This window comes from Brassica napus, chromosome A4, assembly GCF_020379485.1.
Source record: "Brassica napus cultivar Da-Ae chromosome A4, Da-Ae, whole genome shotgun sequence".
Classification (NCBI taxonomy): Eukaryota; Viridiplantae; Streptophyta; class Magnoliopsida; order Brassicales; family Brassicaceae; genus Brassica; species Brassica napus.
Genome location: NC_063437.1, coordinates 9,356,334 through 9,370,037, shown reverse-complemented (window position 1 = coordinate 9,370,037; position 13,704 = coordinate 9,356,334).

Here is a 13,704-nt window from a genome sequence, read left to right as displayed (position 1 = left end):
ATTATACATGGAAAAATGATATTCGGATATGTATATGATATATGGTGTAGGATATATGATTTGGTTTGTATTGAAAATCTGTATAATATTCAAATGATCTATTTTGAATATTTATACATATATTTAAGAAAATGATATTTTCATGTTTGTTAATTTATTTATGTTTCATAATATATTTATACTTATATTAAATTTAAAATTAATATATCTTATAAATATATATAGGCCCATTATTAACAGATCTATTTAGGTGTATTTGTAGGCCCACAACCAAAAGACCTAAATGCAATTAATGAATTTAATTAATCATTTGTAAAAATAAGGATATTTTTGAGAAAAGTGTAGTTTTCATTAAGGGAATGATCCTCTTTTAATGGTATTGATAGGGGATGTTCAATATGGTAAAACCGAACCGTACCAAACCGAACCAAACCGAAATAGATAATATGGTTTGGTTTTGGTATATACCATATAAACCGAATGGATATAATTTTATAAAAACCGTAGGATTTGGATATGGTTTGGTATATAACCGATTAAACCGAATAAACCGATTAAAAGTAGAAACATGTAAATATGTATCTATTTTATAACAATACATGAAAATCTATTTGTTACATAAGTTAAATTTGTGTTAATAACTATTACCATAATTTTATAGTCATAAAAAACATTTATTTGTAAAACATTTGAACTATAACTAAATAACAATACATCGCAATTCAGACTTCTTATTCTCTAAGTTTTTTTTGATCTTTTTGATTTATTTTAGTCTTCACTAAATTAATATGAAGATTATAAATTTGATGGACAATAATTAATGGAAAATTTTCAATTGAAAAAGCATGACTTTAATGAACACTAAATATGGAAGAGTGGAAAAACTTTTCTTTCATGTTTCTGTTTTGTTTTATATTTTTATTTTCAAAATTTCAAGCTTTGATTTTAGCTATAGATTTGATTATTTTATTTGATGGTAGAAGCATTTTTACTTTTTTGTTCATTTATTTGAACATGTAATATATTTTTAATAAATGACTGTGTTGACAATATGACTCTAAAATTCATATAATATGATCTCAAACAAAATAATTATGTTTTTTTGTAGAAAACCGAATAAACCAAAAATCGACAGTATATAAATCGAACCGAACTAAAGTAAATATGGATTTAGAATGGTAGTTATATTTTACTAACCGAAAACCGAAAAAACCGAACCGAAACCGAACCGATATCCGGATTGAACACCCCTAGATATTGATGATCTTGTTATTTGTTTCCAACAATAATTAAAACTATACAGAGCTAGCCGCAATTCTGGAATCCAAACTGGTATGAGAATAATAAGATCAGAAACTATTAAAAATAATAAAGGCCCATTAATTAATAAAATAATCTAAAAACAAGTATCAAAGGAAATGAAGGCCAGAAAGTTCAAACTGCACACGTTTTCTAACCAGCATAATTACATTTACCATTAAGATTACTTGCAGATTTTTAATATTCAACGGCCAAAATATTTCTTATAAAAACAAACACCGGAAGCTGGAGCTTTCTTCGCTTCCCCTCAAGACCACTACTGCGTAGAAGGAGAATTTTGAGCATCCTACGTAAATTTGTCCTCTTCTCGTGCAAGTTTGAACTTAGATCACCTCGTACAACTTTTTTTTTTTGAAAAACAATATTATAATAAAATTTAAAACCCGATGAAAGAGAATACAATGTTGATTACAGACCTTCCCCCGATTTCGATTAAAAGCTTATCTAGAATCAAATATCATAAAACCAGCTTCGCATCAACAACCTAAACCAACGCGTTCCATTATCTAATTCTAAAATCGCTAGATAACTGATTTCTGTTCTCAACCGTTGTCGCTAACCCGAGAATGGTGGGTTTAGCCTCATGTCCTTGGCTGTCAGCATTCCTGGGGTAATGCCTGAGGTAGCTGGATCTTGGGATCTCTTCGAAGCTTATAATCTCCATGTTCCAATAAGCGCAAGATGGTCAACTGAAGAGGGAGTTACGAACAGCCATACCTTATGGTGAGCCACCGCAACAAGAACTATACAACCTCGTCATTGACATCACAGACAAACATGTACATGCTACACGGACCCAGACCTCCTGCAAGCAGAAGAGAAACGCCGGACCAAGCAGAACCCACCAAATTCGCAAAGGATAATGCAAGAACCGGGTTGAATCACCGCTACTCCCTGACCGTTGAACCCCTAAACCAGCACAGAAAAGACTAGCTACACCACCACACAAGTCCAAGTGAACTCATAAGGCACTGGGATGTGAGCATAGACCAAGAGCAACACCATGACGATCAACAACTGTACCGGAGAACTGCAGCACCATTTGAAGTTTTAGAGAACCAAAGAGAAATAATCAGAGCCGTTAGCTTCCATTTCCGGAGTTGACAAAGACATAACAAAATATTTTTGGTTACAATTTTTAAATTCATTTGGATGGATCATTTGGATGATGCTTCAAAAGGTAAAAACAGTTCAAACGATGCACATTAACCAGATCATGCATATCAAGGTTATGAATGGTGAAGCAAGATAATGACAAATTTTTTGTATCTTCTTTTTTGAATATTTTTTTTTCTAAATTTTAAAGCTAAGAGACATGACAACTCTATAGACATTTTTTTATATCTTTTCTACATAACTGCATAATAGCGGTTCCATTGCATGTCCTGCAGTCCATGTTGGGGTAAAAAACGGTTACGACGGAATTACCACCCGAAAATCCTCGGAGATTGTATTTCCGAAAGAGATAGTAAAAAGAAGGATACAACTTTCATAAAGTATAACCAATACGAAGTTTTTACGAAGAAGTATCCTTTGAGATTCAAACCGAACAAACCAAGCTCGATCACCACGCATACACGCCGTCCGGTCGCTATACAGCAACCAAACCCGAGCCAAGCTCGGTCGCTACGTAGCAACCGAGCTCGAGCCGAAGTTCGGTCGCTGTGTAGCGATTGAACTCTTCTGGACATCGACAGACATCAATCCATGCATTCTCGTCAAATCTTCGAACGCTATCTCCCGAAGACCGTAGCAAGCTCAGTCCACGTTTTCCGCTGTTCCAACTCATCGATCAAACTTTGCGGATGAGAAACCGCGGAAAATTCGTAGTAAACGTGTCGAGTCGGAAGACGGGCCAAAGGGACCTAAAACACGACTCGAGGCCCATCCTACGATTTCCTAACCCAAAGCCTGTAAACCGCAACACGGTTTACGCTTGGCCCACAAGGAAGGATAAATGTCAAGTTTCCGCGGATAAATACGGAAGTTTGGAAGATAATTGTGAAGATCGGGAAAAATGGAATATCTCCATTTTTATGCTATGACGGCTTAAGGGCAGAAGAGTAAAAGCGTAAACCGACCTTTGAGCTAGTATATAAGGAATCCTAGGTGAGGAGCATGGGGGAGGACTTTTTCAGAGCAAACTTAGCACTTAGAGCAATTTAGGCAATTTTCCGTTTTTGTTAGTTCGAGCTGCGACTCAATTAGGTTTAGCCGTCTTAGGGTTGCTAGAACTAGGAATCTCGCCGACAGCTCTCGAGCCCAGGCTTATACCTTGTTGTAAACGCTCATACGCAAATTCGGAATAAGATCTTCTTTACTCTCTTTTTCGATTTCTTATTCTTTATCGTTGTTATTCTCGTGTTCTGATTGCTTGACGTGTGGTAATTAGCAGATATCCGGGTCCTCTGGGAAATTAGGGTTTTCCTAGTTTCCTTATTTAAACGGAAATCGACGGTGTGAATTTCGGTTCCCACAGTTTGGCGCTAGAAGGAGGGGGGTACGGATCAATCTAACCCGCAAAAGCCACACAACTCTCAATCAGACATGTCAACTAACGACGCGGATAACGTGCAAACTCCTCTTAACGGAGGCAGCGGCACCGATCTCCACACTACAGTAGCGGACGTATCGGCGGCCAACGCGCAAGCCAACGCCGCGACGCTCGAGGAGTCTAAAAAGATGTTCGCCACCTATGAAAAAAGGTCGGAAGAACAGGATAAGCTCGTGAATACCTTGACCAAACAGGTTGAAACCTTAACGGCAAGGACCCAAGCTATCCGTCCCCGCGGAACCACTAAAATCCGCGGGAAGAGGCTCGACTTCGCCACCCCACTCGATAGAGCAGGAGTCACACGGGAACGACCTTCCGGTCAAAACCCTAGCGAGAAATCTCCCATCGAAAAGGGGAACCCTGAAAATCTTCCGCCTCCTGCAAATGACTCGGAAGATAACGAAGCCGAACACATTGACCTGGATCCTAGCGATGTCTCCGACGACACCGACGAGGATGTCGACAAACATCCAAGAAGGACCAGAAGCCGATCCGCTCGGAAAGGCTCCCCGTTCGAAAAACCAATGACGGAAGAAGAGGAAGTCGCCTATTGGAACGAACAAGAGGAGCTGGCCGAAAAGCAAACCGAGTTCACTCGCAGTAAACGCCGACAAGCTCGGAAATCCACTGACGAGACATCGGATATCTGCGATCTTCGCGATTATATCACCAAGACTGCAGCAGAAGTGAGAGCCGTAAAGTCTCAAATCCATCATGCTACTAGTGCTGCCCCCGAGATCGATCGATTGTTGGAAGGAGCTCGAAAGACCCCCTTTACCAGTCGAATTTCGGACATGAGGGTGTCCGATCCGGAAAAAATCAAAGTACCAAAGTACGATGGTACGGCTGATCCGAAAGCGCACCTTCAGGCTTTCCACATCGTGATGGGAAGAGCAAGCCTGAAGGACGGCGAAAAGGATGCCGGCTATTGCCGCCTGTTTGTCGAAAATCTTGAAGGAGCAGCGCTCGAATGGTTCGCACGCCTTCGTCGCAACACCATCGGGAGTTTTCGATAGCTCGCATCGGAATTCCTCAAACAGTACTCTGTATTCATAGACAGAGAAACTTCCGATGTTGATCTCTGGAGTCTGTCCCAGAGGGAAGACGAACCCCTCCGCGAGTTTATCAGTCGTTTGAAGCTGATAATGTCCAGGGTCAGCGGGATAAGCGACAATGTGGCCATCGACGCGCTGAGAAAGACGCTCTGGTACGAGTCGAAATTCAGAAAATGGATAACTCTCGACAAACCGCGAACGATCCAGGACGCCCTCCACAAAGCAACGGACTACATCATTGTCGAGGAAGAAACTAAAGTCTTATCGCAAAAACATAAGGCGGCAAGACCATCCTCGAAAGACGCAGATCCGAAGGGGAAAAAGAAGAACTCTCGTAACGACAAGTACGTCCATCATGAGGGGGAAGATCTCCATGGGGCGTATAACTATGCGATCAATTCAGATCAAGGCCGGACCACAGGCAACACATGGACTCGCAATCAAGGGTATGACGAAAACACCTTCTGCGAGTTCAACCAATCCCGAGGACACTCCACGACCAACTGCAAAGTCTTGGGAGCAAGACTGGCCGCAAAGCTGCTCGCTGGAGAGCTCTCGGAAGTAACTAGCGTCAAGGATCTCATCCTCGATTCTGATCGCCCTCCAAAGACAGACAGAAATCCGTCCGCTGAAAAATCCCCTTAACGAAACCAGCCTGGGGATAAACGCGAAAGGAGGCCGGACGACAAGGGGAACGATAACAATCGTCGCAGAGTCAATATGATCATCGGAGGATCACAATGCTGCGGCGATACTGTATCGGCCATCAAGGCTTACCAACGGAAGGCAGAGTCGAGTGCAAATTGGCCTACATGGTCTCCTCCTCGAGATGGCCAAAATTACTCGATCACTTTCACAAAGGAAGAAGCCGGCGGAATCGACCAACCTCACTGCGACCCGCTCGTCATAGATCTCGTTATACGAGATTTAGAAGTCGGAAGGGTACTCGTTGACACAGGAAGCACTCAAGCGGATGAACATCGAACTCGGAGAAGTGATTCCGACGCCAAAACCACTCACGGGTTTTTCAGGCGAAATATCGATGACTCTTGGATCGATCCAATTGCCAGTCATGGCCAAGGAGATCACGAAAATCGTCGAGTTCACGGTAGTCGATCATCCCGTTATCTACAACGTGATCATGGGAACCCCAAGGCTCAACGCCATGAAGGCAGTTCCGTCAACTTACCACCTGGGTCTCAAATTCCCAACACCAAGCGGATTTGCGGCCATCTGAGGATGCCAAAAACAGTCGCGGCTATGCTTCCTCGCAGAACACAAGTTAAGGCAAATCACGACTTCTGCATCTGTAAACGGCAAGCGCACGAAGATAGATCAATCTTCGACCAAAAGCACCCCGGGAAAAGACGAATTAAAATCGTCTACCGACGCAAACGCATCGGACGTCGAAGCTCGACACAAGTCCGAAGCCCACGCTACAACTCAACCGGGACATCTGGAAAATAGCGTTGACCCAGCCACGACCGACACGGTCATGGCGGACATCGCGACATCTACCGCCGAGTAAGAACACTCGCGGCATGAAAAAGAACTACGAGATGGCTTGATCCTCGAAAGGGGTACGTAGGCAGGTCGTCAAAAGACGAGTTCAGCTATCCCCCTCTCTAAAAAGGGGGGGGGGGGGAGTGGGTGCGTATACTCGTATACTCCCACTTAAAAAATCGCCATTATTGTAATCGAGTTTTTAGAAACTTCAAAAACTTTTACAATATACGATGTTCTTTTTATCGAAAACGCTTACGCTTCAGTAAAACGCAAAAGAAACTTTCAGAACACGCCTGGAAACATTAAGACATCCGGTTTACGCTTGTCTGCGGCCTCATCCGGCCCAAAAATCGTAAAAAAATTATCATCTTTCAAACACACAAATACACACGTATAATCCTTGAAGTAACTGCGAGACGTCGCGAAAGTTAAAATTCAAGGATAATACTAACAAATTGTCCGAACACGACCACAAAAACCTTACACCCCGTTCGTCGATTGGCCCCGACGAACACGCCAGCCGTCTTAAACAAACGCAATTCGATCACTCTTTTGAACTTTAAAAACGTCCAGCACAAGGATTAAAGCGCGCTACAACAAAAATCCGAAATTTTGGTTTAGCACTTCCAGTTGATTCTGAGAAGATGCTCGATTCGTACCATACAAGTCATATAAGCCGAGAACATATCGCGGACTTTAAATCGGTGCGAGTCAGGAAGAAATCGCAACAGGAAAAACAATAGCCGGCTGGTCACCGCACAAACCTTAACCGAAAGTAAACCTAGGTCTTACCCTAAACCCAACGCTCTGGTCTCAAACATCTCAAGGCATGATATCTAAAAGATACGAGATCCTAAACCATGTCTCTCCGTTCGCATCTCAATGTTCTCGAAAATCGTAAAGATGAGTAAATTTTTACGAAAATCACGAACGAACCAACAGATTGAACGTCTAATCATAACTAAATACGAGACGACAACTCGTATTTACTTCAACCCTACTCAGGAAAACTCGAAACGAAACATTCATCATATAAATAAGCCGCGTAAGGCGGCAAGGGATTCGAAGCCACCAACGGCCAGTCCCGGTAGATACAAATACGGCCAAATAGGCCTAAGCAAAATCCAAATTCAAAAGGCCACACTCGGCCAAAAACAGATAAAAGGATAACTAATCCACCACTCATAATCCAAAGTCAAAGTCCCCGAACAACGAAGCACCAAATGCATCCGCGGGACGATCCACTTCCTCTCCACCATCGGGAAACCCGGTCGAAAGCTCCTCGGTATCAGGGCAAACTGGGATGGAATCCCAGAACCCTTGAATCCGCTCGTCGATCGGAGAGATAAGCGCCTCAGCATGGACACGTTGATTCATCCCACTCTTCATCAAGCTCATTTCCTCTTCGAACACATAGTCGTCGGCTCGCGTCCTCCAAAGACTTCCGACCGAACCGCGGCACTCACGAAAGTCACCCACCGAGGTAAAGACATTCTTGAGGTTCTCATACTCAACTTGGAATTGAGAGGCACGAGTCTTCATCACCTCGACGATTTTGCTTTTGCCTTTCCTTTCCGCTTTGCGGACGGCCCGCGCATGATCACGAGTGAGTTGTGCCTCTCGCTCCAACATCTCGCCTTGCACGCGAGCGAGATCCCGCTCCACTTTCTCCGCTTTGAAGCGGTAGACCATGGCTTCTCTATGGCCTGCTTCAATGGCCGAGCCCAGCAAGCTCAGGCCCTGCAAAATCGATTGACATGTTAAAAATATATATACATAGGACAATCACCAGAAAATTCTCAAAAAACTAACCCCATTGATGATGCGAGATCCTTCCGCAATGATTCTCGGCCTCGCCGATTCTTTCGTAGGAGGAGGAGCATCGAAACCCGGTGGCAGAACAGTAAAGAAATCATCGAAATCCGGAATAGGGGCCTCGCTCGAACCACTCCCATCGCCGTAAGCAAGGTTCGGATCCCATCCTGGAAGCATAGAGTCATCCATCGAAAACTCTATGTCGCCAAGATCAACATCTTTTCCCTTCCAAGAGCTCGACTCCGGCACAGCTGTTGGAGCTTCGACGGGATTCTGTTCGTCAGGTTCGGAGTCGCTTCCCGTGTCCGCAGCCAAAGCAGGACCGGGTTGCACGAATCTTAGTGCCTTCCGAACCCTCTTCGGCGTTAAAGAATTCCAGAAGAAGGGACCATTCCTGAGAAGATGCCTCACCACAATGATATCCTCAGGAAACAGAGCAGGAGGATTGATGAAAGGACGATCGTTCGGTAACCTCCGGAACAGTGGAATGCAACTCTCTTCGACAGACGCAACGTCTAAACGGACAAAGAAGAAAAACTTCTTCCACGAGTTGAAGTTCGAAATGAACTTCTTAACCACTGACATAAATTTCCGAGGGACCATCCTATGCTTATCCGTATCCGTGAAAAGTTGAAGCCTCAAAAGCGCTTCATAGTGATCGACGGAAAGGGAAAGGCCATGCTCGTAGCTTAGGATCAGGATCCCAATGAGATGCCGAATGGCGAGGGGAGTCAACTGGCTTATCGCAACTTCGAAACGGTCCAACACTCGGACGAGAATTTCGGGTATTGGGAACCATAGGCGACAACGCACTACGAACGCTTCGTAGCAAGTGAAGTAACCCTCTAGGGGGCTGTTAGCACATTCCACGCGGCGGGGAACCCGAAACTCCACAGCATCCGGGATATGGTAGAACAATCGCATGATCGCGAGAAACTCGTCGGTACTCCTGCTTGCATCCCCTTTTTCGACTCCGCAAAGGATCAGGACCGGGAACGACTTCTCCTTGGGAGGGGTCAACGAGCCATAATGAGCAACCCACCATGCCTCGTTCTCGGTGGGATGTACCGAGTGAGGAGCGAACTCCATCTTCGAAACAATGAGCTCTTCATAAGCACTCGCGGACGAAGACCCTTTTATCGCAACATTTTTCTTGTTCGACATCTTTACACTTCTCTTGAGAAAATAGAGGAAAAGGGTGGAGAGAAAAGAAGTTTTTCTTAAGAAACATCTTAGACAAGAAAGTGAAAAAAATTGTGAAAAAAGTTATCCCCCTTCTTATAGGCATGAGGATTTACTATTCAAGCTCGGACTTTCGGATATTAATTCCATCCATCGCGCCTAACTTACCAAACATGCCTAACCGCACGCTAGGATCCTATGGTGCATGATCCTAACGGGCTGGGGGGCTAACTGTTGGGGTCAAAAACGGTCACGACGGAATTACCACCCGAAAATCCTCGGAGATCGTATTTCCGAAAGAGATAGTAAAAAGAAGGATACAACTTTCGTAAAGTATAACCAATACGAAGTTTTTACGAAGAAGTATCCTTTGAGCTTCAAACCGAACAAACCAAGCTCGATCACCACGCATACACGCCGTCCGGTCGCTATACAGCAACCAAACCCGAGCCAAGCTCGGTCGCTATGTAGCGACCGAGCGTTCGTCCCGCTCGGTCACTACGTAGCGACCGAGCTCGAGCCAAAGCTCGGTCGCTACGTAGCGACTGAGCGATCGTCCCGCTAGGTCGCTACGTAGCGACCGAGCTCGAGCCAAAGCTCGGTCGCTACGTAGCGACCGAGCTCGAGCCAAAGCTCGGTCGCTACGTAGCGACCGACTGATCGTCCCGCTCGGTTGCTACGTAGTGACCGAGCGATCGTCCCGCTCGGTCGCTACGTAGCGACCGAGCTCGAGCCAAAGCTCAGTCGCTACGTAGCGACCGAGCGATCGTCCCGCTCGGTCCCTACGTAGCGACCGAGCTCAAGCCAAAGCTCGGTCACTACGTAGCGACCGAGCGATCGTCCCGCTTGGTCGCTACGTAGCGACCGAGCTTGAGCCAAAGCTCAGTCGCTACGTAGCGACCGAGCTCGAGCCGAAGTTCGGTCGCTGTGTAGCGATTGAACTCTTCCGGACATCGACAGACATCAATCCATGCATTCTCGTTAAATCTTCGAACGCTATCTCCCGAAGACCGTAGCAAGCTCAGTCCACGTTTTCCGCTATTCCAACTCATCGATCAAACTTCGCGGATGAGAAACCGCGGAAAATTCGTAGTAAACGTGTCGAGTCGGAAGACGGCCCAAAGGGACCTAAAACACGACTCGAGGCCCATCCTACGATTTCCTAACCCAAAGCCCGTAAACCGCAGCACGGTTTACGCTTGGCCCACAAGGAAGGATAAATATCAAGTTTCCGCAGATAAATACGGAAGTTTTGAAGATAATTGTGAAGATCGGGAAAAATGGAATATCTCCATTTTTATGCTATGACGGCTTAAGGGCAGAAGAGTAAAAGCGTAAACTGACATTGGAGCTAGTATATAAGGAGTCCTAGGCGAGGAGCATGGGGGAGGACTTTTTCAGAGCAAACTTAGCACTTAGAGCAATTTAGGCAATTTTCCGTTTTTGTTAGTTCGAGCTGCGACTCAATTAGGTTTAGCCGTCTTAGGGTTGCTAGAACTAGGAATCTCGCCGACAGCTCTCGAGCCCAGGCTTATACCTTGTTGTAAGCGCTCATACGCAAATTCGGAATAAGATCTTCTTTGCTCTCTTTTTCGATTTCTTATTCTTTATCGTTGTTATTCTCGTGTTCTGATTGCTTTACGTGTGGTAATTAGCAGATATCCGGGTCCTCTGGGAAATTAGGGTTTTCCTAGTTTCCTTATTTAAACGGAAATCGACGGTGTGAATTTTGGTTCCCACAGTCCACACAACTTTTGTAGCTATTCGGCGATTACTTCTTCTTTTTCTACCCAATACATGATTTTGTAAATTAAATTAATTGAAATTTTTTTATTTATCTTCTATAAATAACAACAACTCTTTTTCCTATTCTCACTCATTACTTAAATATAATCTGATTTTTGTACTGCTTTTACCATTCACAATTATGTTAAATCATTTGACCTGCTTGATTTGAATATATGTATCCCACTTGATATGTATGATCTGCACTTATCTCATTTGAACTGCATGATATGTTGTATATGCACTACTTGAACTGCTTTTACCAATCGAAAAATGGTGACGCATGATAATGACAAATTTTTTGCATCTGCTCTTTTATGTAAGTTGCCATGTTTTTCTAAACTTAAAAACTAAAAGACATGAAACCTGCATAGATTTTAGTTTTTTGGCTTCGAATGGGTACATAGATCAAAAAATCCATATTAAGAATATAATGCAGATCAATGATTATGTAGAAAAAATAAATATACTTCAATTGCATATACTATAAGAAAACATAGGAATTTATAACAGAAAATATGTAAAAAAAATTCAACGGACTGCTGACCAAATTTCAATGAACTAAACGTTTGTCAGAACTGAAATTGTGGCTCGCCAAAATGCCAACCAAATATAGACGAAATAATATTTAAGGATATATGTTATAATTTTAATATTTAAATTTTTTAATATTTTATCAAAATTCTTTTATAAATTTATTTCTGTTGGTGTAATTTTTTTTTTAAAATAAAATTTTATCGGAAATTCATCGCAAAAATTTATAAACAATTCATATTGAAAATGAAAATGTGAAACAGTCATCAGAAATCCGACGAATTCTTGAAAAAAATATTGTTTCGGAGGAAATAGACCCGATGGTACTTTTTGTCAAGAATCAGCTATTTTTTATAAGTGATATCTAACTGTAAAAAACTAATTTTACAAAATCATCATATTTGATTGAATGCTGAAGAAATTAATATAAAATTGATATAAAAAGTTTTTTTTGTCTATATATTTACAATGATTTCTCTAATGTTAGTCATAAAATGTTTTTGTCTAATTTTTTGTTTTTTTCATATTATTTTCTTCAATCATAATATGATTAACATTATTTTATCTATATTAACTATTCATATATATGTTTCTTTAACGAAATATTATATAATTATTTTGTGTAGGTATACATTCTTAGATGATATAAAAATATTATTTAATAAAATAGTTTACATAAGATTATGAACATGTTATCTAAATATATAGAATTTTATATTAATATAGAAGATGATATATCTAAAAGTATTTTTAGAAAATAAAATAAATTATTAAGAAAACTGAAAGGTATATGAAATGTACTTCGAGATAAGATATGTTTGATTTTGAATCGGACTCACTCAAATAATTCATGTTTTTGATGTCTAAAAGCTTAAATCGGGTGTTACATACTAAATCTATAAGTTTGAAACATAAACAACAATAAAAACGCAAAAACTGATGAGATTTGTGAAAAGCATGGATACGGTGGCTCTGTAAGTTTTTACGTACCCTAAAATGTCTATAGGAGGAAGATGAAATAATTACAGTAATTATGACATTAATGAATAAAATGTGAAAAAACAAAAAAAAAACATCTTAGCTTTAAACAATTACATGTTGTGCTTTAGTGTCCCAATAACCATCATACCACATCAACTTTCGGTATTTTATTCTATAAATTGTTAAGAATTATATCTTATGTATAAGAAAATCAAAAATGCTCCATGAATAATCGACGATTAATCTCTAATTTTTTTTACAATTCGCTAGACCTGGACCATCAGCCCGACTCGCGCCTAGTACAATTTCCAACATGGATATTTATAGATAAAAATCCAGATAAAACAAACTAATTTTACCGGGCCTCAACATGCTTTGGGTGCAATTCATTTTTCTCCTACATATCATTATATATATGAACAAATTTATTATAGATGCATATATTTATTATTTTATACATCTAATTTTGTTCTGCAATTAAATAGGGGAATTGAGACAATTTGTTTTTTTTCTAAAAAAGGCAGATGAACGGCATGGAGATCTCATCCACTATGGCTTCAAACGATAAAAGCAGTTCAAGCGGTGCAACAGATCATGCAGAACAAGTGCGATAAGTGTAGATAATACAAATCAAGTGGGATAAGTGTAGATATAGCAGATCAAATGATTTAAATATAATTATGAATGGTAAAAGTATACCATATATTTAAATAACGATTGAACATAGAAAAAAAAGTTGTTGTTATTTATAATTCATAAATAAAGAATTTTCAATAATTTAATTTAGAAATCATGTATTGGATAGAAAAAAGAAGAAGCAATTTCCGAATAACTCTAAAGCGTGTGGACTGCATGGCATGCGGTAGAACTGCTTTTATGCAGATAAAACAATGGCATGCAAAGCCAATGTATATTAAATGCAGTTCTTTGATACTCAAGATTGCACTTCATTTTGAGTTTGAATTGGATGCA